The following is a 27,517-nucleotide window of genomic DNA, read 5'->3' as shown; positions in this document are numbered from 1 at the left end:
TGCCTTTACAGTAATAACATTGAATGTTAATGGATTTAACTCCCCAATCAAAAGACACAAACTCATGGAATGGATAAGAAAATATGAGCCCTCAACATGCTGTCTGCAAGAGGACTCACCTTAGATTCAAAGTGAACAGATTAAAAGTGAAGATTCAAAAAAGATATTCCATGCATGGAGTAAACAGAAAAAAGCTGGGATAGTTATACTGATATTGGATAAAATAGACTTTAAAAGAAAAACTTAATATTAGAGACATGGTGTGACATAACCTATTAATAAAAGAAATAACAAGAAGAAATAACAATCATAAATGTACACGCACCTAACCAGGATGCCCCAAGATACAAGAGGCAAACACTGACAAAACGGAAGTGAGAAATAGACATCTTTACAATAATAGTTGGAGACTTCAATACACCACTCTCGGCATATGATAACACATTAGAGAAGAAGATCAATAAGCAGAGAGTTTGCATAATATGATAAATGAACTAAAATTAATAAGCATATACAGAACAATATACCTAAAAACAGCAAGATACACATTATATTCAGTGCTCATGGGTCTTTCTCCAGGATAAACCATATATTGAGTGTGTGTGTAAAAAAAGCATATCTCAATAAGCAAGATCAAAATTATGCAAAGCACTTTCTCTGATCATAACGGAGTATAGGTGGAAATCAACAAGAGGCAGTAAAAGGGAAAATTCACATTCATATGGAGATTAAACAACATACTCTTAAATAACCAGTGGGTCAAAGAAGAAACTTCAAGAGAAATCAATAAATATCTGAAGATGAATGGTAATGAGAACACTACATACCAGAACCTATGGAAGCAGCAAAGGCAGTGAGTGCTAAAGGGAAAATTTAAGCCTTCACTATATCCATTAAAAAAGAAGAAAGAGCTAAAATCAATGACCTAACTATACAGCTGGGGAAGAAGAAAAAAGAAATAGCAGACTAATCCCAAAGCAAGTAGAAGGAATGAAATAACAAAAGATCAGAGCAGAAATAAGTGAAATTGAGAACAAGAAAAAAAAAAAAATAGAATTAACAAAACTAAAAGTTGGTTAGTCAAGATTAACAAAACTGGCAAATCTTTAGCTAGACTAAAAAAAAGAGAGAAGAGGCAAATAAATGAAATAAAAAATGAAAATGGGAACATTACTACTGAACACACAGAATCAAGAAAGATAACAATAGGGTATTATAAACAACTTTATGCCAAAATCTAGACAATGTAGATGAAATGGAAAAATTCCTAGGACTGTAGAAGAAATAGAAGACCTCAACAAACCAATTACAAATAAAGAGACTGAAAGTGTCATCAAACAGCCCCAGAAATGAAAAGCCTAGGCCCAGACAATTTCACAGGTTAGTTCTACCAAGCATTCAGAGAAGATTTAGTAACAATCTTATTCAATCTCTTCCAAAAAATTGAACAAGAAGAAATGCTATCAAACTCATTCTATGAAGCCAATATCATCCTAACAACAAAGGCAGAAAAAGAGATTACAAAAAAGAAAATTACAGACCCATTTCTCTAATGAATAGAGATAAAAAAATCCTCAATAAAATACTTCCTAATTGAATCCAACAAAACATTAAAAGAATTATTCGTCATGATTAATTGAGTTTTATACCAGGCATGCAAAAATGGTTCAACACAGGAAAATTAATCAGCATAATATACCACATAAATAAATCAAAAAAGAAAAATTACATTATCTTATCAATTGATGAAGAAAAGGCATTTGACAAACACAGCAACCTTTCTTGATAAAAATATAACAAGAGACAGGAATTGAAGGAAACTTTCTCAACATTATAAAGGCCATATAAGAAAAACCCAGAGCTAACATTTTATTCAATGGTTAAAGACTGAAAGCTTTTCTGTTCAGATCAGGGATAAGACAAGGATGCCCACAGTCACCACTGGTATTCAATATAATGCTAAATGTTCTAGCTAGAGCAAACAGGAAGAAAAAGAAATAAAAGACATCCAAATAAGAAAGGAAGAAGTAAAACTTTCACTATTCTCAGATGATATGGTCCTCTATCTAGAAAGATCCAAAAAATCTACAACAAAGTGGCCAGAGAAAATAAGTAATTTCAGTGGAGTGTCAGGAGACAGGATCAATATGCAAAAATCAGTGGTGTGTCTATACAATTTTAATGTGCAGTCTAAGGAAGAAGTCAAGAAAAATATTCAATTTACATCAGCAAATAAAAGAATCAAATATTTAGGAATAAGCTTAACCAAGGATGTAAAGCACTTGTATTCAGAAAACTACAATGCATTGCTAAAAGAAATTTTAGAAAGATAAGAACATTCCATGCTCATGGATTGGAAGAATAAATATCATTAAGATGCCAATTCTGGGAAGCAGACTTGGCCCAGTGGTTAGGGCGCCCATCTACTATATGCGAGGTCCACGGTTCAAACCCCGGGCCTCCTTGATCCGTGTGGAGCTGGCCGCCGTGCATTGCTGATGCGCGCAAGGAGTGCTGTGCCACTCAGGGGTCCCCCCCGTGTAGGGGAGCCCCACGCGCAAGGAGTGCACCCCATAAGGAGAGCCGCCCAGCGTGAAAGAAAGTGCAGCCTGCCAGGGAATGGCACCGCACATACGAAGAACTGAGGCAGCAAGATGACCCAACAAAAAGAAACACAGATTCCCGTGCCGCTAACAACAAACAGAAGCGGACAAAAACAAGAACACGCAGCAAATGCACACAGAGAACAGAGAACAGATAACTGGGGGGGGGGGGGGGGGGGGGAAGGGGAGAAAAATAAATAAAAATAAATCTTAAAAAAAAAAAAAAGATGTCAATTCTACCCAAATTGATATACAGTTTCAATGCAATCCCAATAAAAATTCCACTAGCAATTTTAAACAAATGGAAAACAAAATTATCTTGAAGGTTAGGAGGCCTTGAACAGCCAGCAACATCTTAAAGAGGAAACCTGAAGCTGGGGGCTCTCACAACCAGAATTTAAATATTACCTAGCTACAGTGGTTTAAAAAAAAAAAAAAAAAAAGCATGGTATTGGCATAAAGGTAGACACATAGACCAATGGAACAAAACTGTTCAGAAACAGACCCTCACATCTATGGCCAAGTGATTTCTGACAAGCCTGTCAAACCCACCCAGCTAGGGTAAAACCTATTCAAGCAATGGTGCTGGGAAAACTGGATATCCTTAGTCAAAAGAAAGAAAAAAGACATCTATCTCACAGCTTACACAAAAATTAACCAAAATGGAGCAAAGACTTAAATATAAAAGCAAGTACCATAAACCTCCTAGAAGATAATGGAGAGAAACATCAAGACCTGATGGTATGTGGTAGGTTCTTAAACCTTACACTGAAAGCACAAGCAATGAAAGAAAACATGGATAAATGGGACCTCCTCAAACTTAAAACATTTCTGTGATTCAAAGAACTTCATCAAGAAGGTGAAAAAGCAGCCCATTAAATGGGAGAAAATATTTGGAAACCAAATATCCAATAAGGGTTTGATTTCCATTCTATATAAAGAGATTGTACCACTCAACAATAAAAAAGCAAGCAATCCAATTTAAAAGGGGCAAAAGATTTAAATAGATAGTTCTCCAAAGAGGAAATACAAATGGCCAAAAAACAAATGAAACAATGTTCTATGTCATATCATCAGCTATTAGGGAAATGCAAATCAGAACAACGAGGGAAGCGGACTTGGCCCAATGGATAGGGCATCTGCCTACCACAAGGGAGGTCTGCAGTTCAAACCCTAGGCCTCCTTGACCCGTGTGGAGCTGGCCCATGCACAGTGCTGATGCATGCAAGGAGTGCCCTACCATGCAGGGATGTCCCCCCCGATAGGGGAGCCCCACGCAAAAGGAGTGAGCCCCATAAGGAGAGCTGCCCAGCGTGAAAGAAAGTGCAGTCTGCCCAAGAATGGTGCTGCACACACAGAGAGCTAATACAACAAGATGACGCAACAAAAAAGAAACACAGATTCCTGGTGCCGCTGGTAAGGATAGAAGCAGTCATAGAAGAACACGTAGCACATGAACACAGAGAGAGAGACAACTGGCAGGGAGGGAAGGGGAGAGAAATAAATTAAAGAAATAAAAAAGTTTCGAAAAAAAAACCCGAGATATTATCCAACACCACATAGAATGACCATTACTAAAAAAAGTCAACAATAAGCATTAGAGAGGGTGTGGAGAAATAAGAACACACTTCACTGTTGGTAGGACTGTAAAATGGGGCAGCCTATATGGAAGATAGTTTGGTAGGTCCTCCGGAAGCAAAATATAGAACTGCCATATGATCCAGCAATTCCTCAACTAGGAATATATTCAAAACAACTAAAAACCATGACACAAACAGATATCTGCACAACAATGTTCATAGTGGCATTATTCACAAATTGCCAAAAGATGGAAATATAAATGTGCATGAACCAAAGAATGGATAAACAAAATATACATACAATGGAATACTATGCTGCTGTAAGAAGAAATGAAATTGGGACACATACGATAACATGGATGAATCTTGCCAACATTATGGTAAAAGTGAAGTAAGCCAGACTGAAAAGGCCAAATATTCCATGGTCTCATTAACAGGAACAAAATATGAAGAATACATATATGCAGTTAAAACCTAGTGTACAGGTTATTCAGAGATAAGAGGAGGGTTGAGAAGAACTACTTATGTTTAATGTATGTAGAAATATTAATTAACTCGACAGTGAAAGTGTGGAAATGAATAGACTTGATGGTGACAAATTTTAGTGAGTAGCATCTGGTTTATAATTCGGATTTTTGTTGAAAATAGTAGTCGGGGAAAGTAAATGTCAACTGAAAGAAAGCTAGAGAAAAACATAGAGATAGAATAACACAGTGAGCCCAGAGGTGGGTGGGAACTGTTGTTGATGGTACAAATACAAGAGTGTCCTTTCGTGAGCTAGAGCAGATGTAAACCACTATTGCAGGGTGAAGGGAATGTGAAGAAACATGGGAAAAACACAGTTGGTGTGACGTCCTGGCTGTGGTTAACAGCAATACTATAATATTCTTACATCCATGCCAAAGATGTACTATGTTGATAATAAGTGGGTATGGGAAAATTTGTCATATATATGCTATGGACCATGGTTGGTGGTAATAGTCTGATGATATATTCTCATAATCTGTAACAAATATTCCACCTTGGTGTGGTGTGTTGATGAAGGGGTGCTGTATGGGAATTCTACACATGTGTATGGTTGTTTTTGAAATTCACAACTTCTGTTATAAAAAAATATGTTTTAAAAATTGGATGGATTGGGGGAGAAACACGAAATGTAAGATAGGGACTACAATTAGTGGTAGTATTTTGACAATGCTCTTGCATAGTTTATAACAAATGTTTCACAACAATGCAAGGTGTTGGTGAAGGGATGATATTTGGGTCTCTGTGTGATGTTATGCATGTTTATTTTACAAGTTCAGAACCTTTACTATACACTTATCATTATGCATGTTCACAAACGAATGATACACTTCAATAAAAAATATATTTTTAAAACAAGTGAAGTGCAGGTTCCTCTCTGTATTTTCTGAATCTTTGTCTTGGCTTGGACTTGTGCTCACTTTTGGTCTTAGGAATTTCCCCATTTACAGTAATCCATATATCCCTACTATACCCTGTTAATTAGCATTTCCCCCCTCTATGTTTATACTCTATTGTATTTCTTAAACTTGTAATCCTTTGCCTAGACCCCTTTGACTTAATTGTTTATTATTATACTGTATTAGCTGTCTGCAATCTGCTTCTGCTGCAGGGAAAAATTATAGGAGACCATGCCAGATATTAGTTTCCTGGTCAGTTTTTCAGGCTGCCAACCAATGGACTGGTGCTGACATACAGGTGCCCAAATATGTACAAAGGGGTTACTCTGTTCTCTCTGAAACAGAGCCAGGGATTCACAATGGGAGTACAGGCCAGCTCCTTATCACACCAGGAACTTGATGGGGAAGAGGCCAGCACGGTGCCATGGGCTGCAACCAAGCTTAAACCTATAATTTCTCGAAGGAATCACCCTGTTACTGTGGCACTTTAACCCATTACCAGAGATTTGAGAAAGATGGTACTCTTGAGTTTGTTAGTTGTTCAAACTTCTATGAGGGAAAGGCACCCGGAGCATAAATGCTCCAAAACGTGTTGATCAATTGCAATGAATTTATCAAACTAATGAAAGAAGTTGTTAATGTGGGGAAAATGGGAGATGTGGGGAGTAGGGCATATGGGATTTCACTATATCTTTAAGTAACATTTTATGTAATCTATATATCTTTTAAAAATAAAGAGCAAAAAAAAAAAAAGACAATGTCTTTAAGCTCCTTCACTCAATGCTTAGTCTGACAAGATTTCTTTGAAACCATGTGCCAAGCAGCCTCTCTCAGTCTCTCTGAATAGCCTTCCATGCTTTCATGTACATTGCTTTCTTTTTTCCAGACAAAAAATACTCTTCTTAATTAATTTATGAATTTGATAAAAGTGAATAAACTCACATAATATGCATTTTCATTCAAATGAATAAAGAATAATAAATGCTAACTCAGAAGTATCACTTACTTCATACTAGGCCCTATTTTAAGCATTATATAAATACATATATAAGTTTCCTCAACAGCTCAGTCAGGTAGGTACTTTGCTTTTATTTCAGGTGAAGAATCAGAGACACACAAAGGTAAAAGACAGAGCTGGGATTAAAACCCAGCCTTTCTCCACATGAAGTGCTGGTCCATGAAGGAATGCTAGCCCATGCAGGAGTGCTGGCTGGAGCAGAGAGCTAGCTGGCAGAGCAAGATGATGAAACAGAAACAGACACAGGGGAAAGCCACTAAGAGATGATGCAGACCAGGGAGCTGAGGTGGCACAAGAGATTGAGCACCTCTCTCCCACTCCAGAATGTCCCAGACTTGGTTCCCAGTGCTGCCTAAAGAGAAGACAAACAGACACAGAAGAACACACAGTGAATGGAAATAGGGAGCAGACTGAGAGTACAAAACAATGAGGGGGGAATAAATAAATCTTAATTAAAAAAAAAACAAAACACCAGCCTTTCTGACTTCAGAGTCAAAGATCTAACCACTACATTATGCTGCCTCTTTGAGATAAAAAATAAAATATAAATTGAACTCTTGAGAAATAACACAAATTAACCATTTTTGAGTACTTATTTCCTATACATCAAGGGCACATTTTTTCCAAAAGAGTAATATAAGTATGCTATATGGATATCCAGTCCAAAATTTCTTCCACCCAAATATAGTTACTGCTCCTCTCTGTCCAGATTTAAACTTATTCTCAATCTTAAATTTTTACTTAAATATATGCTCTATCTGGGATGCCTCTAAACCTTAGATAACGACATCAAGTCTCGTCCCTTGTCCAAAAGTACCAACAACTATTTGAAAATGGTTCATATATAATGGCAAAGTGAAGGAAGTTGAAGAGTAAATCAAAGTTGCTCTAAAGTCTGATAAACCAGTTCCCCATGGATTCATGGAAGTCTATTACCTAGATAACTGATACAAAGCTAAGTCTCATGGAAATGGCAGGGAGATCATCTCTATGGAATTTATTCTAGAGAAAGCATAAATAATCACCATGAGACAAAGTACCTCTAATTAGGACCCAGCAGGTTTAAAGGGTCTGGGAGGTAACTCTGAATAGAATTATGCAGGACTCACACTAGAGCAACCCCTAGAACATCTAACTTGGAGACTAACTGATGAAAGAACAAATAAGCAACAAAAAACCTTAAGAGATATTTCTGAGCCCTGGAAACACAAGAGGCCTGTAGTCAGAAATATTTCTTGCCACACAAAGTGAGCACCAAGGGCAGAGAATCTTGGAGACACTGATGCACAAGCTCTTATTAGCTAGTGACCTTCCTGGGAGCTTACTTAAACATCAAAATTGATAAGAAAAAGCTTAGGCTATGGGCAGCATCCCTCCTTATATCCAGTGTTATCACTCCTGACCTTTCTTTAATGAGAGAGAAGGAAAAGTATTGACTAGAAATCCCACAGGTAGTAGCCAAGACAAGAAATCAAGAAACTCCACACCATCTGGGTCCTTGAAATTGTGGGTCCTTGAAATTGTGGTTGAAACTTAAATAACAAAGTGATTCCTATTTGAGATTAATTCAGGACAAGGATTACAGATGTGGTGACCATATCTTGTTTTGTGCCTGTTATTCAAGCATCCAGACATCACTTTCTTTCAGTCTCTAAAGTGGCACAGTTTGTCTGCTAAACGCAACTATCAGACTTCTGGCTCCAGGCAAGATAGAGAAGCCACACTACTTGCTAGTCCTCCCTCTTTCAACAAAAATTCCTTGGACATAATACAATAAACATAGGAAAAAAGGGATGGGTGGAAGGAAAAAAGCAAGTGAGCTAAGGGCCTCAAGAGCTTGAGGAAAAATGGAGTAGTGAGTTCCCTGTGTTTTCCATATATCCAAATAGGGTACAAGAGAACACAATCCAAAATCAACTGCTACAAAGAGGCTTGCCCATCTAATCGAAGGACCTGGAAAAGGCCCAACAAAAACTTTTCTGATAATACCCACTGAAACTCCAAATGAATAACTGCCCAAATTGTCAGTCAGGCTTAACAGGCAGTTGAATATCCACCCCAGCTGGCAGCAACAAGCCAGAGTTGAGGGCATGCCAATAGGCAAAGAAAGGTGGGGCCAGTTGTTGCTTCAATTTTTTGGGGTGGTGCCTATTGGAGCCCAGTATGGATTTAAACATCCACCTCTATCTGGACTGCAACCTTCACTTCAACAGGGTAACTGCTGCAAAGGAGAAGGCTAAATAGGATCCAGAGTCTTATAACCTCATTGTCTGAGGTACAATAAAATACCACTGGTCATGCCAAGAATAAGGAAATTTTCAAATTGAATGAGAAAAAAATCAACAGGTGCCAATAAATGTTGGGATTATCTCAGAAGGATTTAGAGAGTGAAAGAAAGATATAAAAAAGAAAGGAAGGGAAGGAAAGGAAGTGGAAGAAGGAAGGGAATGGGAAGAGGAAAGGTGAGGAGGGAAGAGGAGGAAGAAAGGGAGGAAGAAGGGCAGGAGGGAGGGAGGGATGAAGGGAGTGAAAAAGGAAAACACTGTAAGATAAACAGGTTGAACAACTTGCCTTCCACTCATACCTTTTAATGGCCCCATCTCACTATTAGAAGAACCCAAGGCCTAAGTGAGTTCCCCCTCCCCACCTCACCCCAGTCCCACCTTCCCCCACTCCCAATTTCAACCTCATCACTGAATAACCACTTAATTGCTCTCCAGCCTCTTTAGTCCCCTGATTATTCCTAGATTACACCAGGGACTCATTCCCACATGAAAAGTTGTGATGGGATGCTCTTCCCCAGAAATCTGCATGCCTCACTTATTCTTCCTTCAAGTATTGCTCAAATGACCCTTCTTGGTGATGCCCTCCATGACAACTTTTAAAAACACATTCTCCTCCCCAGCATTCCCCACACCCACTACAGTGCTCTCACTTTATTTCAATAAAACTCGCACTTTCTCATGCGATCCAAGGTGAATTCTGCCTATTAATAAGTAGATTAATAATCTACTTATATATTATATATATCCCACCACCATCTAGAATATAAGCTCCTTCAGGGCTGAATTATTTCCGATTTTATTATTGCTCTATTTTCACAAGAGGAATTATGCTTGGCACAAAACGCGCCATCCACAAATACTTGTTAAATAAATGAACATCCCTATAATGCCAAGGTTGTCTCTGTCATACAGTCTTACCCCAGGAAGATCAAAGGGAATACACCAAGGGGCACTTAAGAATCACATTAAAATAGTTTTTAAAATATGCATTGAGCACTTAAATTAGGTAAGTTTAGCACTTTGATATTGTTTATGAATTGCAAAAATAGATACTGGACTATGCCTGTGAACTGGTCTTTCCCTCTGGGCATATTACATAGTTTGGGATTCAGAGGTTTCACTTTTACTTGATTGAATTATGATTAAGGCTTTGACTATTCCTTGCTGGATGGGGACTCTGAGAAAATGGCATGGCAGAGGTAGAGTTTGGAGTTTTAATGCTGGAGCCCTGGGAATTAAATACACAGAGAAGCAGATATGTGAGGAAAGAGAAAAGGGTTTCTTAGGCATGGCAGAGGCCCAGGGAAGAGAGATTTCACCTGACAGTTTACAGCTGGCACTGTGGAGACAGCACTACAGCTGAGCCCTGAGAAAAATGAGCCCCAGGAGAGAAATGAGATTTACCCCAGCCTACATCTGATATTGGAAAAAGATGAGACGACAGAGCCTTAAGAGGAAGAGGAGGCCTGAACTCTTGAAGACATTGGCAGTCATCTTGCTCTAACATATGGCAACAGACTATGGTGAGGGAAGTAACCTATACTTTATGGCCTGGTAAATGTCAATTTCTAACCCAAATAAATTCCCTTTATAAAAGCCAACAGATTTCTGGTATTTTGCATCAGCACACCTTTGGCTGACAAACACAACCAGGTACTGTGCTAAGTGTTATATATGAATGATTGCTTTAACGGTCTCTGCAACCCTGTAAGGAGTCACCTTACCCTATTTTACAGATGAAAGGGAAAACTGAGCTTTAAAATGGTCAGAAGTCACAGTGGTCACACAGTGACCAAAAGAACAGCCCAGACAAGAGCGGGATTCAGGAATGTGTCACCAAACCTCAAGCTCTCAATTTCCAAATTACACTACTACCCATTCGATAAACTCAGGTCTACAAAAGACCACAATAATGTAGTGCATGTTAGCTGCAAGTCAATGGTCTGCCTGATCTAAGAAGAATTTTTAGAGGTTCCAGCAAAAAGAGAGAACAAATGGACTATATCGCATTTATCTACACATATAAACAACAATTTAACAATACAGAGGAAGGAGCAGATGAGGGTGAGTGGGAAAATCTATTATTTATTGAAAGATTAACATGTTATACACAAAGCTGCCTTGCATCAGACCAACTTCTATAAATCTTCTGTCTTGATTTTGTTAAGTATTTGTCAGGAGATCATTTGGAGTTTTGCTTTGACAACTATGCAAAGTGCAAATACCACATTACAATCTATGTGTAGTTCACAACCCTTGATCATGAGTTGAGTTCAGGTAGGGTTTGTAGGATGAACTACAATGCACGTGAACAGAAGGTCATTGCCTTCATGTGGACATGGCCGAGAGAGTGACTGGAGGCAGTGCCTTAATATTTCCAAGAGACAATTCTAGATCTACTTTAACCGCAGACAACTGGAGACTTAGAATACAGATGTAGGCTATTAAGGATAAAGAACCCTATGTTAATTCTTACAAGGCAGTTTCTTTAAATATATTTTATCGAATTCTAGTTGTGCCACTAAAGTAAAATAATGATTTTTAAAATAATTTGGCAAAGAGTCAGAAATAGCAAGCAGCTTAAATGAATTAAACTACCTGGATGGTGCTTCAGGGGCAATCGCTGGACATTGTAAATCCTCCCAGGGCCCACTGGATGGAATGTGGGAGAGTATGGGCTATGATGTGGACCACTGACCATGAGGTGCAGAGATGCCCAGAGATGTACTTACCAAATGCAATGGATGTGTCATGATGATGGGAGTGAGTGTTGCTGGGGGGGGAGTGGTGGGGTGGGGGTGGTGGGGTTGAATGGGACCTCATATTTTTTTAATGTAATATTTTTACAAAATGAATAAAATTTTAAAAAAAATTATTAAACTAACTATGCAGAATCATTAGAAAGGTGCCATTAAAATAGTTCAGTTTTTTTTGGAGAGATTATTTATATTATCCTCTCAGACAATAACTGTCTATTCAGACAACTCCTAGCTACTGGTAAGAAAAGCATATCATAACCATATGGGATCATGCTTTTCATTTCATTTTCAACATCTAAACAAACATGCCATCTCAGCTGAGAAAAAATGCTAGGACTAAAATATGAGAAGAAAATACCCAAAAAATAAAGAGCTGTTAAGTGTTCCCTTTTTAAGCTGACCATGTGCTTGACACTGTGATATGCATCAGAAACTCAGAAAGGAAAAAGACCCTTTTGCTATCCAGGAGAAATGTGAAATCCTCATGGAGGAAAGAGACTTAGAAATCTATTATTACTTGATAAACTACTAAGTTCCACACACAGAGAAGCAGAGGAGGACACAGAGGGAGAGACCAACTCTCCCTGGAGAGTCAGGAAGAAGTACCATTTCATCCACTCTAAAATAATAAGGGGATTTTCCCCAAATGAGAAAGACGTGAGAGGAACAGCTGAAATATTTATGAAGCAGAAATTGAGAATCATAACCCACACAAATCAGATTACCTTCTTGTTGAAAGAAACTCCCTGGCAGTAAATGGAAGAAATAAAGTAAATATGAAACATCATGGCTGACATCCACACAGTGTTTCTCAACAGCCACTCAGGTCCTCAGTAAAATGTCTGAACACTGGGTATGTCATGATAGTAACATAAATAGGTGAGCATAAATGATTTGGAAATAGAATATGAAACATAAGGTCTTGTCTAAGAAAAAGAACTGTTCATTAAGAATTCAAATTGGCTTTCCATAGTAACTCACCTTGGACATACTTAAAATCTTCCTATTTGGACTCTTTCCCCAACCATATATGTGTAAATACGCTAACCAAATTTGTTACATTTACCAAATGAATAGAGATTATTTTTCCATGTATCAGTACTTACACATCTATAACGTGAGGCTTTTCTTACTAAACCTATGACATCTTCAATGGCAGATTATAACTGGATTTTATTTGGGTTGCCAGAAGCCATTGTGAAGGCCAGCTTCCTGGACCAATAACCTGTGCAAATGCACAGGGACCCATTGTCAGAAGGGCTCTGTTCTCAGCATTCTAAAATTCTTAACCATTTCTCTTTAACTTGTGTTTTGTAAGTGAAGTCCAACAGGGCAGTGAAGAGGAGGTACAAAATGCGTATCTACCATTACTTGCTACCCCATTAACCTGTTGCATTTACAACATCCCATCAGCACAAAATTACAGTGAACATATGATGGATGTGTGTACAAAGATAAGTATGTTACCTCTATGAGTAAAGGGGATGCTATCAATCCAAGGAACCACCCTTTCATTTCAAACTAGAGTTTATTTCCAAGATAAAAGGAAGAAAATTACCTTCTAAAAACATAAAACAATCAAGGAATCCTATCATATCCTTCCTGACATGTGTTCCCTTCTGTTAGTCAACTACTTACAGGGTAAATGGTGACAGAAGGACAGGGAAAGACAGGGCAACTAATAGTTCCTTTCCTTAAGTCTTTACATATTCATCACTAAGCAAAAGGTAGAGTATGTTGGGTAAATGTGCATATATCAAAAAGGAAAATAAAAACAATCATTTTTGTTTTGTGCAGGGTTTCAACTATTCTACTAAGAACAAAATACATGCACAATGAAAGAGTTTGAAATAGAAATTGTGTAATATAATGATTACATACAAGTCAAATGCTCTTATTTTTGCATTTAAAAGTGACTGCAGAATAAAAAAGAACAGTAAAATACATGTTAATCATTTAAATTTTTAACTTTCTCTTTACATAGAATGGAATTAAGCAGTAAGCAAAAAATACCACAAAAAGTAGAGATACTGCGGGAAAAAAGAAAATTTTTTTATTTTTATATCATTATTGGCACCTTTTTGCCTGCTTTTAGAACAAGGGCCCCACTTTTCATTTTTACTGGATCCTATAAATTAAGTAGGTCGTCTTAGGTGGATTTGTGGTTTTCAATATATATAGAAATTAATATATATGTAATTGTCTTTATGTAAATGTATCTGTATATAGAAAAATAAATACAATATGAATATTCATATACTCCTTAGCTCTGTCCACTAAGAAGACCTGTAAGCCGTGACAACCCAATTGCAACGAGCTTCTTAGCATCCAGATCTTGGTTTCTTTTTTTTTTTCTTCTTCTTCTTCTTCCTGCTAATGCTTTGCATTTTTTAAATCTTATTTTATTTTTTATATTTAATAATAAAATTTACAGAGAAGTATTAGATTATAGAAGTTACAGAAAAAGTGCAGGGAATTCCCTTATAATACCCAAAACACTTATATAATTTCCTCTATTATTAACATCTTATATTAGTGAAGTACATTTGTTACAATAGATGAACCAACAGTGAAGCATTGCTAGTAACCAAGTTCCATAGTTTACTTTATGGTTTTCACTTTGTGCTGTACAGTTTTGTAATTTTTTAAAAAAAGATTTATTATTTATTTATTTATTTCTCTCCCCTTCCCCCCTACCCCCTGCTCCGGTCTGTTCTCTGTGTCCTTTTGCTGCGTCTTCTTCATCCGCTTCTGTTGTTGTCAGCAGCATGGTAATCTGTTTCTTTTTGTTGCGTCATTTGTTGTGTCAGTTCTCCGAGTGGGCAGTGCCATTCCTAGGCAGGCTGCAGTTTCTTTCACGCTGGGCGGCTCTCCTTACAGGGCGCACTCCTTGCACGTGGGGCTCCCCTACATGCGGGACACCCCTGCGTGGTTCAGCACTCCTTGCGCACATCAGTACTGCGCATGGGCCAGCTCCACACGGGTCAAGGAGGCCCGGGGTTTGAACCGCGGACCTCCCATGTGGTAGACGAATGCCCTAACCGCTGGGCCAAGTCCACTTCCCATGTACAGTTTTATAATTGTACAAGGCATTGGAATTGTTGTGTATGATACTATAATGACAGATACCTGACACTACACATTTGTCAAAGCCTATGAACTGAGTCTTCTGCCACCACACATGATGTTACAGCCATTCCCAGGCTACAAGTGCTTTGCTCTCTTACACTCCATCTCTACCAGTCTATCCTCCTTCCTTCTGCCTGCTCAAGTTCCACCTGCTCATGAATACAAGCTCATATCATCTCACCCTTCTTTTTACTCCTCTTGCACACAGCCTGGGTAATGGGAATGAAATAATGCTTTTGTCCAAAAATGACATATTGTGTCACAATTATTTAAACTAATAAATAAAATGGTGAAAATTCTTTCAAAAAGAAGAAACTTTACCATTAGCTTCAACAAAAATGAGTACCTGCCATAGTGATATGCCAGGAGGATGCCTATTGGTTGTTTCTACTTTTTTATTTTTACCATATATACAACCTAAAACTTCCCCTTTTCATCACATTCAAATGTATAACAGTGCTGTTAATCAAATTTGCTATATTATGCTACCATCACTACCATCTATTACCAAAATTTTCCATCTTCCCAAATAGACACTCTTTAAATTATAAGCCTTAACTCTATATTCCCTACATCTTCCTCATCTCCTAGTAACCTGTATTCTAAATTCTTCCTCAATGAGTTTGAAAAATGACTTTTATTTTTTTACAGGAAAATGTATTGAAAAAAAGTATCACCTTCAAGTTTGTTCAAGAGGCATTCTCTAAAACATTCCTCAGTCCCATTCCCGAGGACACCCAAATTACAGTGTAAAGACAACAAATAAAAGATTAAAGAATATGGTCAATGTATTTGCTTTAAGGCTAATCTATATTAACATAGAGGTAATAACATGCTAAGATCTTAGTTATGTTTGAATGGAAGATACCCACATTTCTTGCAAAATTCAAAAAAGCAGGAAAAATTATACAGCGAAAAGTCTCCTTTCCACCCTGGCTTCATTTCCTAGAAATATTCAAGCGATAGTCTATACCTAAGCAAGTTTTGATAGTTTGTTATGTGAGATGCTATGCTAAAGAATGGGCATATAGACTTATTTAATTCTCAAAAGACTATAAGACATAGATAGTATTATCATTATCCCCAAATTACACGTGAAGAGATGTGCTTGAGGACTGACATGAACAAGCAGCTTTCCAAAAGTCTCACAGCTTTCCAAAAGTTTCACAGAAAGAAAAGTCCAAACCTCCCCAAGTTTCTTGTTTAAGAGAGAGACAGCCCACATTCTCAAACCTCTCACCTCCACACACACCATCTCTAAAGAAAAGTGATTCTATAGGTCATGGGTATAATGGGGGTGACTTGTAAAACAATTATTCCCTTTTCCAAAGTCTTGGATGATAATTTCACTATTTTTAATCATCATAAAAACTTGAAGAGTGGTTATAACTTTTCTTTTCTGCTAGGGTTTATTTGATTCCAAGTCCCTGGTCAGAAAGGCAACTGCCAAATGTAGCATTCTTCCTGAGGGCACTTGGGACTTACAAGAAGTCATTTTATGATGACTCTGAGAATCTAATACTGTGAAGCCCCCTACCTCATCTACCATCAAATCCTTGTCCTCACCCAGCACTGGCACATCCCCAGCCAGCAGGAACCCCTCGTGGATTCTGTGTTGATTAGCATAGAGATGAAAAACTGACAACGTTTCCAACAAACAGATGTGTCATACCCAACCCTGAAATGGAAATACTCTAATTTGTCCATGACTTATCTAAGAAAGCATTAACTCTTTACTCCTGATAATTCCTTAAAAGCTTAGTCATAACCACCTATATTCTTCCATTGAGGAAGTTGACAGAATGAGATTAAGAGGTTTTAAGATCAGCAGAATAAACATCTCAATCTTAAAACCATCTTCTATTACCTGGCTTAAAGATATAAGAATTCCTGAACCAATGCAATATCAGAAGGTCACTGAAGTCATTCAAGGAGAAAATCTGAAGCAACAAGAGCTCCCTGAAGGACCATTCCCAAACTGAAATGCTGATTCTGCTCCTGGCACTTTTGGGAAGCCAAGACCTGCCCTCTCCTTCACCAGAAGCAGACTGGCCTGTCAGCTGAGTCAATGCACACCTAAGAAGACCACATGCTCACAAAGAAATGGAAATTCTTGTAATTCTGCAACTTTGGCATGTGAAAACTCACCAATACAGGTGCCTGGGTGCTTGCCCAAAGGTCACAGAAATATGCTGGGGCTCAGGGTCTCCTGTACCATTATATGGAACAACTCAAAATAATGCATTCAGAAGGCACTGAAGAGCATACTGAAACCTTACTTCCTGGATTCAAATCCACTACCCACTAGCCATGTGACCTTGAATGACCTACAGCTGCTGTGCAATTTCTTCATCCATAAAGTGACAACAGTAGGGTAAGCCACACTAAATGATAGCTGTTATTATTGTCCAGGGCCTTATATTATAGTATATGTGACAGTATTCCTCCCTTTGAAAGCAAAATTCTGCTTTCAATCAAGATTATAAAACTAACACTAAGTACTTAGATTTTTAAAACCATAAGATTTACATTAACTATTTCATAAAATGATGTATGGGAGCTAAAATACAATAAGCTTTCAAAGAATTCAGACCCATTACTAGGAAAAACCTAATTCAAATTAGTTGAAATTAACTCATTTCCACAAAAAATATATTCCTATTGTTTAATGTATTATAACCATAGGAGACTTTCTCTCCACTAAGAGACAGTATGGGTTTCACTTTCTAAAGATATCTATGTAATTCCACTGATTAGTTTTCATATTTCAGATGTTTTACTATCAAATACCATTCCATTTAAAATGTCAATTTAACTTTTAAATCATTAGGGAACAAGTATCATTAATTTAAATATATCTTAATGATTTGGGGGTGACATTCTCACCAAATTTCTTTAGAGACAGAGAATATTAATTAGCAATAGTGATAGATAGCTAACATTTACTACAAAGCAATTGAAGAAGCTAGGTGCTATTTCTACTTGTTCTCTCATCATTTAATCCTGTGATGGAGGTGCAGCCTCCTTTTCCAGAAATATCTCAGCCTTCAAGTGGATTAGTAAATGGTTCTGAGAACTGATGGCTCTCATTCATCTGAGATTTTAACACAAAACCTTACAGAAATGTACTTCTCATACTTTAAAGGGCATGTGCATCACTTGGGGAACCTTGATGTCTACTATGATTCAGAAGGTCTGGGGTGAGGCATTTCTAACAAGCTCTCACTTGTAGAGGCTGCTGGTATATGGTACACATTTTGATAGCAAGGATCAACAGGTTGTAATAGGCCATAAATCACACATGCAAAAAAACCTTTTAAAACTCAAATTTTTAAATGTCAAAATTTTCTTGAAAAATCACAGAATTTGAAGTGGAAATATCCATATTTCTTGATGGGATTCTGAACTTTCTAAGATCTTAGCATGATTTATAACAACCTGTTTTCTTTTCCAGTTAAATGTAGAATCAAATTACTTCAGTTTTCCAGGGAAGGGACAAAGGGAGTATCCCCTAAAGCCCCTGATGTTTTTTTGAGGTACCCAGGTTGAGAGATTGAACCCAGGACCTTGTATGTGGGAAGCCAATGCTCAACCACTGAGCCACATTGGCTTCCCTGAGCTGTTTTTCATTTGTTTTAGGTTGTTGTTCTTTTTTTTTTTTTTTTTAGTAGGCACTGGGAATCAAACTAAGGAGCTCCTATATGAGAGGCAGGAGCTCAACAGCTTGAACCATATCTGCTCCCATCCCTGATTTTTATTAAGGCTAAAAACCCAAGTACAGAGAAAACTGTTGCACATTGCCACACCCTTCAAACAGGTCCTATCTCTTCTCTCACTTACACATAACCTCTCACTTTTAAAATTCTAGAGATCAGACAACTGGCAGAGTTGGGCAGGATCTTAGGAGCTGGGCCCAAAATTATTTTCAGATGAAAAAAAAAGTAAAGTAATATAACAAAATAATACCTTACAAAAAGGCAAGAATAAAAACCACTGGCTTCCATCCCTGACCTTAGGTAAGAAACTCCCAGCAATGAAGTGAAAACATTTTGTACAAACTACTATATTGCAATTATTTTGCAAGAAAAGTTGCTTCACCTTTGTCAGTGCCAAGTTCTGTTTACTTTTAATAAGGTCACAGCCTAATGGAATGATGATGGCTCACCATCAAGAACAGACTCAGTCTCTCCACAAGGCAGCAGAATCTCTCCAATTCCAAATGACTGATGCAACATAAAGACCTTAAAAGCATCTCAAATGAATGAAAAACAACTTCCGAAGAAAATAACAACTGGTGTGAATGAAAACACTTTTCTTCAGAAAAATATACAAGTGAATGTCCAAGAAGCTGTGGGATGGCAGCAAAAGAAGAAAGGACTTTAAAAAAAAAACTAAACTAAAAACAGAAGAAAGTGCTGTAACACTTCAATGCAAGAATGAAAGAGGTTGTGGAGGATAAAGAGTGCAAGGTAAAATCTCTCAGTGAAACTGACCTGAAGAGCATAAATTTGCCTCACCGCTTTAAAGATTACGTGGGTGATGGCAACTTGGAATTTGGAAAAAAGAGAGAATCAGAAAATGGAGAACACCTAGTATATCAATCAGAAGTTAATTTGAATAAAAATATTAATACTGTGAATGTAAGTGTTTCTTCTAAAAAGTCAGAAGGAGCAAAACAAGAATTATTAAAGAATGCAAGTGAAGAAAATCAAGTGACTGTAGATATTATCAAAAGTCTGCAGAATGAGCAACCATCTCAGCAGCCAGAAAATTCAGAAAGATCTATCCACTGAGAGAAAGCTCAATGTGCTAAGAAAGAAAAATGATTACAACAGAGAATATTGTCAAAAGTAGAGTTGAAGCCTCATTTTTCCCAGGTGGCCCTACTCTCTCTGATGTTCCAACTGCAAACTTCAGGAGCCTGAAGCTTTGACTCAGTTTTCAAAGCTACTGACTTCTGCCCCTCCTCAACTACAGCAAGATATATACCTGGGTTTTTTGCTTTTAAAAAGTAGTTCTGATTTATCTCATTTTTGTTTAACTGCTGTCATTTAATTGATGTTCTTATTGAAATTTTGTATTACTACAATATCTAGGGTAGCATTTTACAGGTAAACATTTGTTTACTACAGCTGTCCTGAATAATTCCATTTCAGTGGATCCTGTAGAATTCATACCATAATTATTGCGTTTGAAATGATAATTGAAAAAACATCTAATTACAGGTTTCTTTATGATTGTCTTGGTGTTTAAATATACATGCTTTGAGAATACAAAGGAAAAAACAAAGCAAAAGAAATCTAATGGCATTTCCTACTCCTCAAAACTTAGCAGAATTGCCTAAAGATTACTTATAAATATATATAATATGTCTGCTTCAAATATGATGGTTCATTTTAAAAGGTACCTCTGAAATATTATCAACAGAGGTGGTCAAAGATGACCAGTACCAATATTTCTTAGTTTGTTTTGAATACATTACGTCTTTCTCAATCACAAAAATTAAGCTTTTTTCAACTGGCCCCTATTTTGGCCCTATATTTCCTTGAACAAATACAGTAGATGTTTCAAGGAGGCTGGAATTCTGTGTGAACTAATTTCATCCTGAGTAGATGTACTACTATGAAGAATGCAAGACTGTTGTGGAAAATAGAGGACTATGGTGAAAAATGACTGGGTGCCTGAGAATAATAGACTATTTCTAACAAAAAATAAGGAGCTATAGTTGAGGTGACATATCCGCGCGAAAGGCTTTAGAATAATATTTTCTATGTAAAGTTCATAGAATATGAAATACCAAAAACCTTGCTACTATGAAATTGTCACTAGTTCAGATTCTTGACTACTTCTGCCCTGTAGTTTGCTCTTCAGAAGGCCCCTGACTGAGAATCATCATATAAAATATCAAAAAATTTAACAAAACTTTTCACATAGAAGAGTATCCTTGTGAAGATCCACCCACAGTTATGTGAATTACTTAAATCTACCTACAAACTCTATTTTATTATTCTTAGGTATAAAAATGTATCTTTAATACCCATTACTTTAAATAAAAGTATAAGTTTTAAAAAAGGCTACAGCCTAAACAGAGCAAGTTAACTGAAGGCACTGCATTTCACCTGGGCCCCACTCCCCCATTCATGTTGTTCTCTGAAACACTTAAGTACAAAACTAATATGTATTTGAGAGCCTTCCAGCTTACTGCAAAAGGTCAGTTTACCTCCACTTTATAACAGATTTCACCCATGTACTTGTAAGCTCACAACCTTGCTCTCCTGCCCATTTTCCTATAAGCCTAGTATCCAGTCTCTAGCTCTCTGAAACAGCTTGATTTGCTTAATTCATATCAGAGAGGTCATGTAGTATGTGCCCTTTAATGCCTGGCTTACTTCACTCAACATAACGTCCTCAAGATTCATTCATGCTATCTCATGTATCAGTACTATATTTCTTCTTATAGCTGAGTAGTATTCCATTGTATTTTGTTTATTATACATTTCATCTGTTGATGGGCATTTTGTTGATTCCAACTATGGGTGATAGTGAATAATGCCACTATGAACATCAGGGTGCATATATTGGTTTATGTCCAGTCCTTCTGAGTATATAACCAGCAGAGGAATTGCTGGGTCATATGTCAAATCTATAGCTAGTTTTTTGAGGAACTGCCAAATTGTCTTCCAGAATGACTGATCATCTGCACTCCCACCAGCAGTGGATGAGTATGCAAAAGAATGAAAGAGGATGACCATCTCACACCTTATATAAAAATCAACTCTAGATGGATCAAAGATCTGAATATAAGAGCCAAGAACATAAAGGCCTTGGACAACAAAGTAGGGAGGCATCTACATAAACTGTAATAGGAAATGGATTCATGCACTTCACAAACAAAGCATGAGCAGCAAAGGAAAAAACAGGTAAATGGGACCTCCTCAAAATTAAAGCCTTTTGCACCTCAAAGGAGTTTACCAAGAAAGTGAGAAGACAAACTACAATGGGAGAAAATATTTGGTAACCATATAACTGATAGGAGACAACTATCCAGCATATATAAAGAAATCCTGTATCTTGAAAATAAAAAAAACAAACAACACATTTTAAAAATGGGTAAGAGATTTAAACAGATACTTCTCTAAAGAAATACAAATGGCTAAAAAGCAGATGAAAAGATGCCAACATCACTAGTTATTAGGGAGATGGAAATCAAAACTACAATGAGCTACCATCTTAAACCCATTAGACTAGTGGCTATTAAAGAAAAGACTACAAGTGTTGGAGATGATGTGGAGGAATGGAAACCCTCATCTACTGCTGGTGGGAATGAAGAAGGAGCCAGCCATTCTAGAGGACAGTTTGGTGGTTTCCTCAAAAAACTAGATATAGATTTACCATATGGAACAGCAACAATCCCCCAAGTGCAAGGGCAAACACCAGTGAAGAAGGATGGTCCCATGATGGGCCCTTGATACTGATGACTATGCTTATGAGGCAGTGGGCTTGAAATTTCAGCCAGGCCTTGAGCTGCAGGGTGCCTAAGAGTTACCTCCTGAGAGCCTCCATATTGCTCAAATGTGGCCACTCTCTAAAAGACTCAGCATGTAAATGCATTATCTCCCCCCAGCATGGGACATGACTCCCAGGGAGGAGCCTCCCTCGTGCCAAGGGATTACAACCAGTCACCAGCAGGTGATGCAACTAGAAAAAGACCTTGAATAAAAGGGGGACATGGTAAAGACAAAGGTGTTTATATGGCTAAGAGACTTCAAAATGAGTCAGGAGGTCATCAGAGGGGTCATGCTTATATGCATGTCTCAGCAGGATTCTAGAGATAGCCAAAGTAAATACAACCCCAGGTTCTGGTGCTCCTGAGGTCTATGGAGACACACAGGTTCTATGGTCATGGCAGATGGCTCTGGAGTTCAGTGCCTTTCCAGTGAGCTGTATTTTGGAATTTGTGCTCCTGAGTGTGATGAAGCTGGACTCAGATGTTATCATTCTGCACATGCCTCTTCTGTCACTTTTATTCAATGTGTGGTTGGTCCTGGGCTTTGTGTATATTAAGGAGATTTGAATCTCTGGATTGGCCACATGCCAGCTGGACACTGAGCCTCAGGACAGTTGTAATACCTACTCTCCAGTTTATTGGAATTATCCAGGTCAGCTAGCAGGGAGATGAAGAAGGTCAAACACCACACCAGGGAACTTAAGAGTGTCTACAACTGCAAATAGTTGAATTGCAACCATTGGCCATGTGGGATCTAAGCCCCCTCTCAATTTAGAGATGGAGTGGACATCACTGTCCCAGGGTTCACAGGATAGAGGAATAAAATATGGATTAGTGTGGACTTACTGGTATTCTACAATAGAACTATTGTGACTCTAGCAATGGAAGAAAGTATATCATTGATGTGGAGAAAGTGGCCACGGTAGTTGCTGAGGGCAGGGAGAGGGAAGAAAAGGTGTCATGTGGGGGCATTTTGGGGAGTTGGAGTTGTCCTGAATGATATTGCAGGGGCAGATGTAGAACATTATATATTCTCCCATAATCTACTGAATGGACTGGGGGAGAGTGTAAACTACAATGTAAACGATAATCCATGCAGTGTAGCAATGCTTGAAAATGTATTCACCAAATACAATGAACGTGCCACAATGATGAAAGAGGTTGTTAATGTGGGAGGAGTTGGGGGCGGGAGCTTTAGGTATATGGGAACCTCTTATATTTTTTAATGTAACATTTTTTTGTGGTCTATGTATGTCTTAAAAAAAGAAAATTAAATTTTAAAAATTTATTTTAAAAAGGTCAGTTTAAAATCCTGCTCCATTTGTCCTTCCTCAGACTCCTTCAAAACTACTCTCCAGTCATCAGCAGAACAAGCCTTTCATCCAAGAGATGTAAAACAGTCTATGCTTCTGTGAGTTACAAACACTGAGACCTTTATTTAAAGGTTGTCAGTACATTATATTATTTGCAAGGAATGTTCATCTGTGCACCCAGGTAAAGCACAAAATGATCAATGCTTGGAAGAAACAAAATACACATACATTGCAGATTGGTGCAAACATCACCTCTGGATGAGAGGTTTTGTTGACAGGCCTCAGAGCTAGACCTATCTGGGAGTGGGAACATAGGTGGCACAGTTTTTTCTGACCTAAAGCATGCCCTATCCACAACAGAGCAAAGCAACTGCCTAGAGAGGCCTGTTATAAAACCACAAGAGAGGGGAAGAGCTGAAAGGCCCTGTGAAATGGCTATACTATGGACAAGTCCAACAGAAAGTTCTCTGTTTCTGTTACCTCCAACATTGGCTTCCCTTCCCAAGTGATTTAATTCTGGGTACTAATTGAGTAATTCCAGCCACTGTGCTGGGGCAGTGGACTCAAGACATGGGAAGTCCAAGCCTCAAACCCAGGGCCTCCTGACCCATGGGATGAGTTGGCCCACAGGCAGTACTGATGCGCGCAAGGCATGTCGTGCCGTACAGGGGTGTCCCACGTATAGGGGAGCCCCACGTGGAGGGAGTGCACCCTGTAAGGAGAGCCGCCCAGTGAGAAAAAAGTGCAGCCTGCCCAGGAATGGCGCCGCACACACGGAGAGCTGACGCAGCAAGATGATGCAACAAAAAAGAGACACAGATTCCAGGTGCCGCTGACCAGAATACAAGCAGACACAGATCACACAGCGAATGGACACAGAAAGCAGACAACTGGGCGGGGAGGGAAGAGAAATAAAAGAATGACTTCTGTCTTTAGGTTAATTATGAGAAGTCAAAACTCTGAAATACAAACTGGATACTTTTTGAAATATATGGGCTGTCCCACTGCATCTCGGCTACATTTCTCCATTTCACAAATATTTTTTGGGTGTCTACCACATGCCTCACGCTTTTCTAGGTACTGGAGAGGAAAAAGGAAACAGTCCCCAGCGGTGGACACAGAGAGGTAAATGTCCATTTGGGAGGGTAGAGGTTGTGCAGCACAAAAACATGCCACAAGTTACTAAAATCTTCAGTGCCCTATGGACATCAAGAGCCGGGTGCCATGCTGCATGCATCACAAAGTCCAAATATTAAGTCCTTCATTACTGAGGCTCTGGGGAGGGGACTGGCCATCTCAGGCCAGGGAAGGGGTCCCCAGGACAGCTGCAGAGCTGCCAGGTACACTGCGAGAAAGAAGGGGTGCAGAAGCAAGCTTCTGGCCCATGAGACGGATGCACAGCCAAGGCTGCAGGGCCTGTGTCCCCAAAGCTGGAGGGGGTAGAGAAGGCACACACCTAGGCTTCCCGCCCGACACATGGGGCCCCACATGGCACCTACCACTTGGGCGATCATGAAGAGGCCGAGCATGTGGCACAGGCAGTTGGGGTCGGCTTAGTGGTGGGCTAGGAATAGCGGCTGCAGCCCGAGATCAGGGAGGTGCCTGAGGCTTTACCCTGGAAGCCTCCACAGCTTCACTTGCTGCCTCCGCTTCGGGCCACCTCGCACCGCAGGCTCCGGGTGCCAGGAGCGGGCGGGCTCAGCGGGGCCCTGATACCGCCGTCGCAGCCTGACCCACCAGGCTGCCGCCCCGCTAAAAGCGCTTCTTCTTCGCCAGCCGACTCCCACCCTTACCGAGCTCCCGCCGCTTCAGCAGCGGAAGGGAAGATGGCAGGAGCTGGCGGGTCAGCCGGAAGGGGAGGCGCCAGAACCCGCCAGCTCGCTTCTCTGCAGCTTCGGAAGCTGGGAGAGGTGGTGGGGGCGGGGCCGCCCCTCAGGGCTCGGGGTGTGGGGGGGAGGGAGAGGGGAGGGGGACGGGAGAGGGGAGGGAACATCCTTCTGTCCCACCCCAGGCGCCTCTCACCGGTCCTGCCCGGTAGGGCCTGGGCTGCTGCTACAATTCTGGCGGTCCCTGCTTGAGCTAGCAGGAGTCAGGGGGCTGAGAAGGAATGGAATCTGAGTTGGGGGGAGCTGGAGGTGAACCTAGGGAACACAGAATTGGTTTCTCAGCTTGCTGACGCTGTTTCTTCTGTGGATGCCCAAGAACATCTGGGCTCCTTCACAGGGCACCTTACAACAAACTAGTTCTGCTGTTGAGCCTGGACAGGAGTTGGAGAGGGATGAGGTGTAAGAATGAGAATGGGTCGCTTAGAAAAGGGCTTGCTTGAGAGATATACTGTAAATATATGTGAATAACATCCAAATTAGTGAATCTTTCAGCATGATTGAAGCGGGGCGCTGACACACTGACGTTTAATGATTAATGTCAGTTTCCTCTTTTAGCTAAAAAGGTTTTACTATCTCTGTCTAAGCATCAAGTCAGGTTAAACACAAATTTTATGCTGAAGGGCATTAATTAGGGACCAATTTCCAAATCAAGTGTGAAGGCTAATTATAAGCTTAATAAAACACTGGCTTTCTAAGAATTGTTTCTTTGATGTTGAGTACTGGCACACCTCAAAGACGAAAATTACCCAAGCTTTAGACTCCGAGCTAAGCACTTGAAGAAGTCTTTATTATTATCCTCTTTATCAATTTAATATTATCAATGAATTCCAAAAAGAAATATTGGATTATGCTTATCATCTTATCTGTACTTGGGTATGATTAAGTTATGACTGAGGCATTGAGTTCCCACCCACCAAATGGGGAGGACTCACAGATAAAAGGCATGGCAAAGAACAGAGTTGAAGGTTTCTGATATTGGAGTGTTGATGTTGGAGTTTGGTGCTAAAGACTTAAGCTAGAGCCCGGGGAAGTCAGCACACAGAGGAAAGAGAAGCCAGACCCAGGAAGAAAGGAACCTTGAACCGAGAGAAAAGCAAGCCTCAGGAGCATAGGAACCCAAGAAGCCTGAACCCTCACAGACATTGGCAGCCATCTTGCAACAAATAGACTTTGGTGAGGGAAGTAACTTATGCTTTATGGCCTGGTATCTGTAAACTCCTACCCCAAATAAATACCCTTTATAAAAACCAACCAATTTCTGGTATTGTGCATCAGCACCACTTGGACTGACTAATACATTCCCCTTTTATACATGAGGGGAAGAAGACTCCAGAGGAGAAATGGCTTTTCCAAGGGCACACAAATTAGTGTTTCCTAGTATCTAGGTTCCAACACTTTTCACTATACATTTTTGTCTAATATATACTTCAGATGGGCTTGTGAAGCTAGATGGGGTAAATATCATAACCAAGGAGATTTCAATTTAAAGGATTTCTCACTGTTAACTTATCAAAGATGGGAAAGATAATGATGCTAATTAATACTTTAGTCAACCAACAAATATTTATTGGGCACTTACCAAGTGTTAAGCAATATGCTATGAACTGGGTACACACTACCAGTGAAAGGTTGACTGGCTGGATGGTGCCTCTGGCCTCTGCTCTTCCTTCAAATTTTAGTGAAATGATAGTTACAGGGATTTATTTTTTTTAGGGCATAAACCTTCCAGGGACACAGAACAGGAAAGGAGACAATGGCAACAAAATGTTGGAAGCTGGAAAGTAAAATGTAAGTGGTAATTGACTTAACAGTTCCAAAAAAGCTAAACCCTAAACTGCAGTGGAAGAGGATGAAATGCAATCCAGATTATAACATAGAATAAAAGGCTCAGAAGTAGGCAGCGCCATGTACATCTAGAAATCAGGGTGAAGGCAGGAGTAGAAAAACGAGCCCAATCAGCAAGATGACAGGAGAGTAAGGTACTCCTAGAGGCAGCTCATGCTACAGTGCATT

The 27,517-nt window shown here is 39.1% G+C and overlaps 1 protein-coding gene across 2 annotated transcripts in view; it reads right to left on the bottom strand.

Annotated features, from left to right (window-relative positions):
- Positions 1-25,552, bottom strand: part of LOC101426402 (zinc finger protein 596-like) — a 192,454-nt gene extending 166,902 nt beyond the window's left edge. The window contains exon 1 of one of the 2 annotated variants that reach the window (XM_058281945.2): positions 25,118-25,552. The gene's annotated coding sequence lies outside the window, so the exon portion shown is untranslated. The remainder of the gene's footprint in view (positions 1-25,117) is intronic. The other variant, XM_071209961.1, reaches the window with a different exon arrangement.
- Positions 25,553-27,517: the final 1,965 nt, after the last annotated feature.

This window comes from Dasypus novemcinctus, chromosome 19, assembly GCF_030445035.2.
Source record: "Dasypus novemcinctus isolate mDasNov1 chromosome 19, mDasNov1.1.hap2, whole genome shotgun sequence".
Taxonomy (NCBI): Eukaryota; Metazoa; Chordata; class Mammalia; order Cingulata; family Dasypodidae; genus Dasypus; species Dasypus novemcinctus.
Note: the sequence above shows the minus strand (reverse complement) of the source record. Positions and strands in the feature narration are given on the sequence as shown.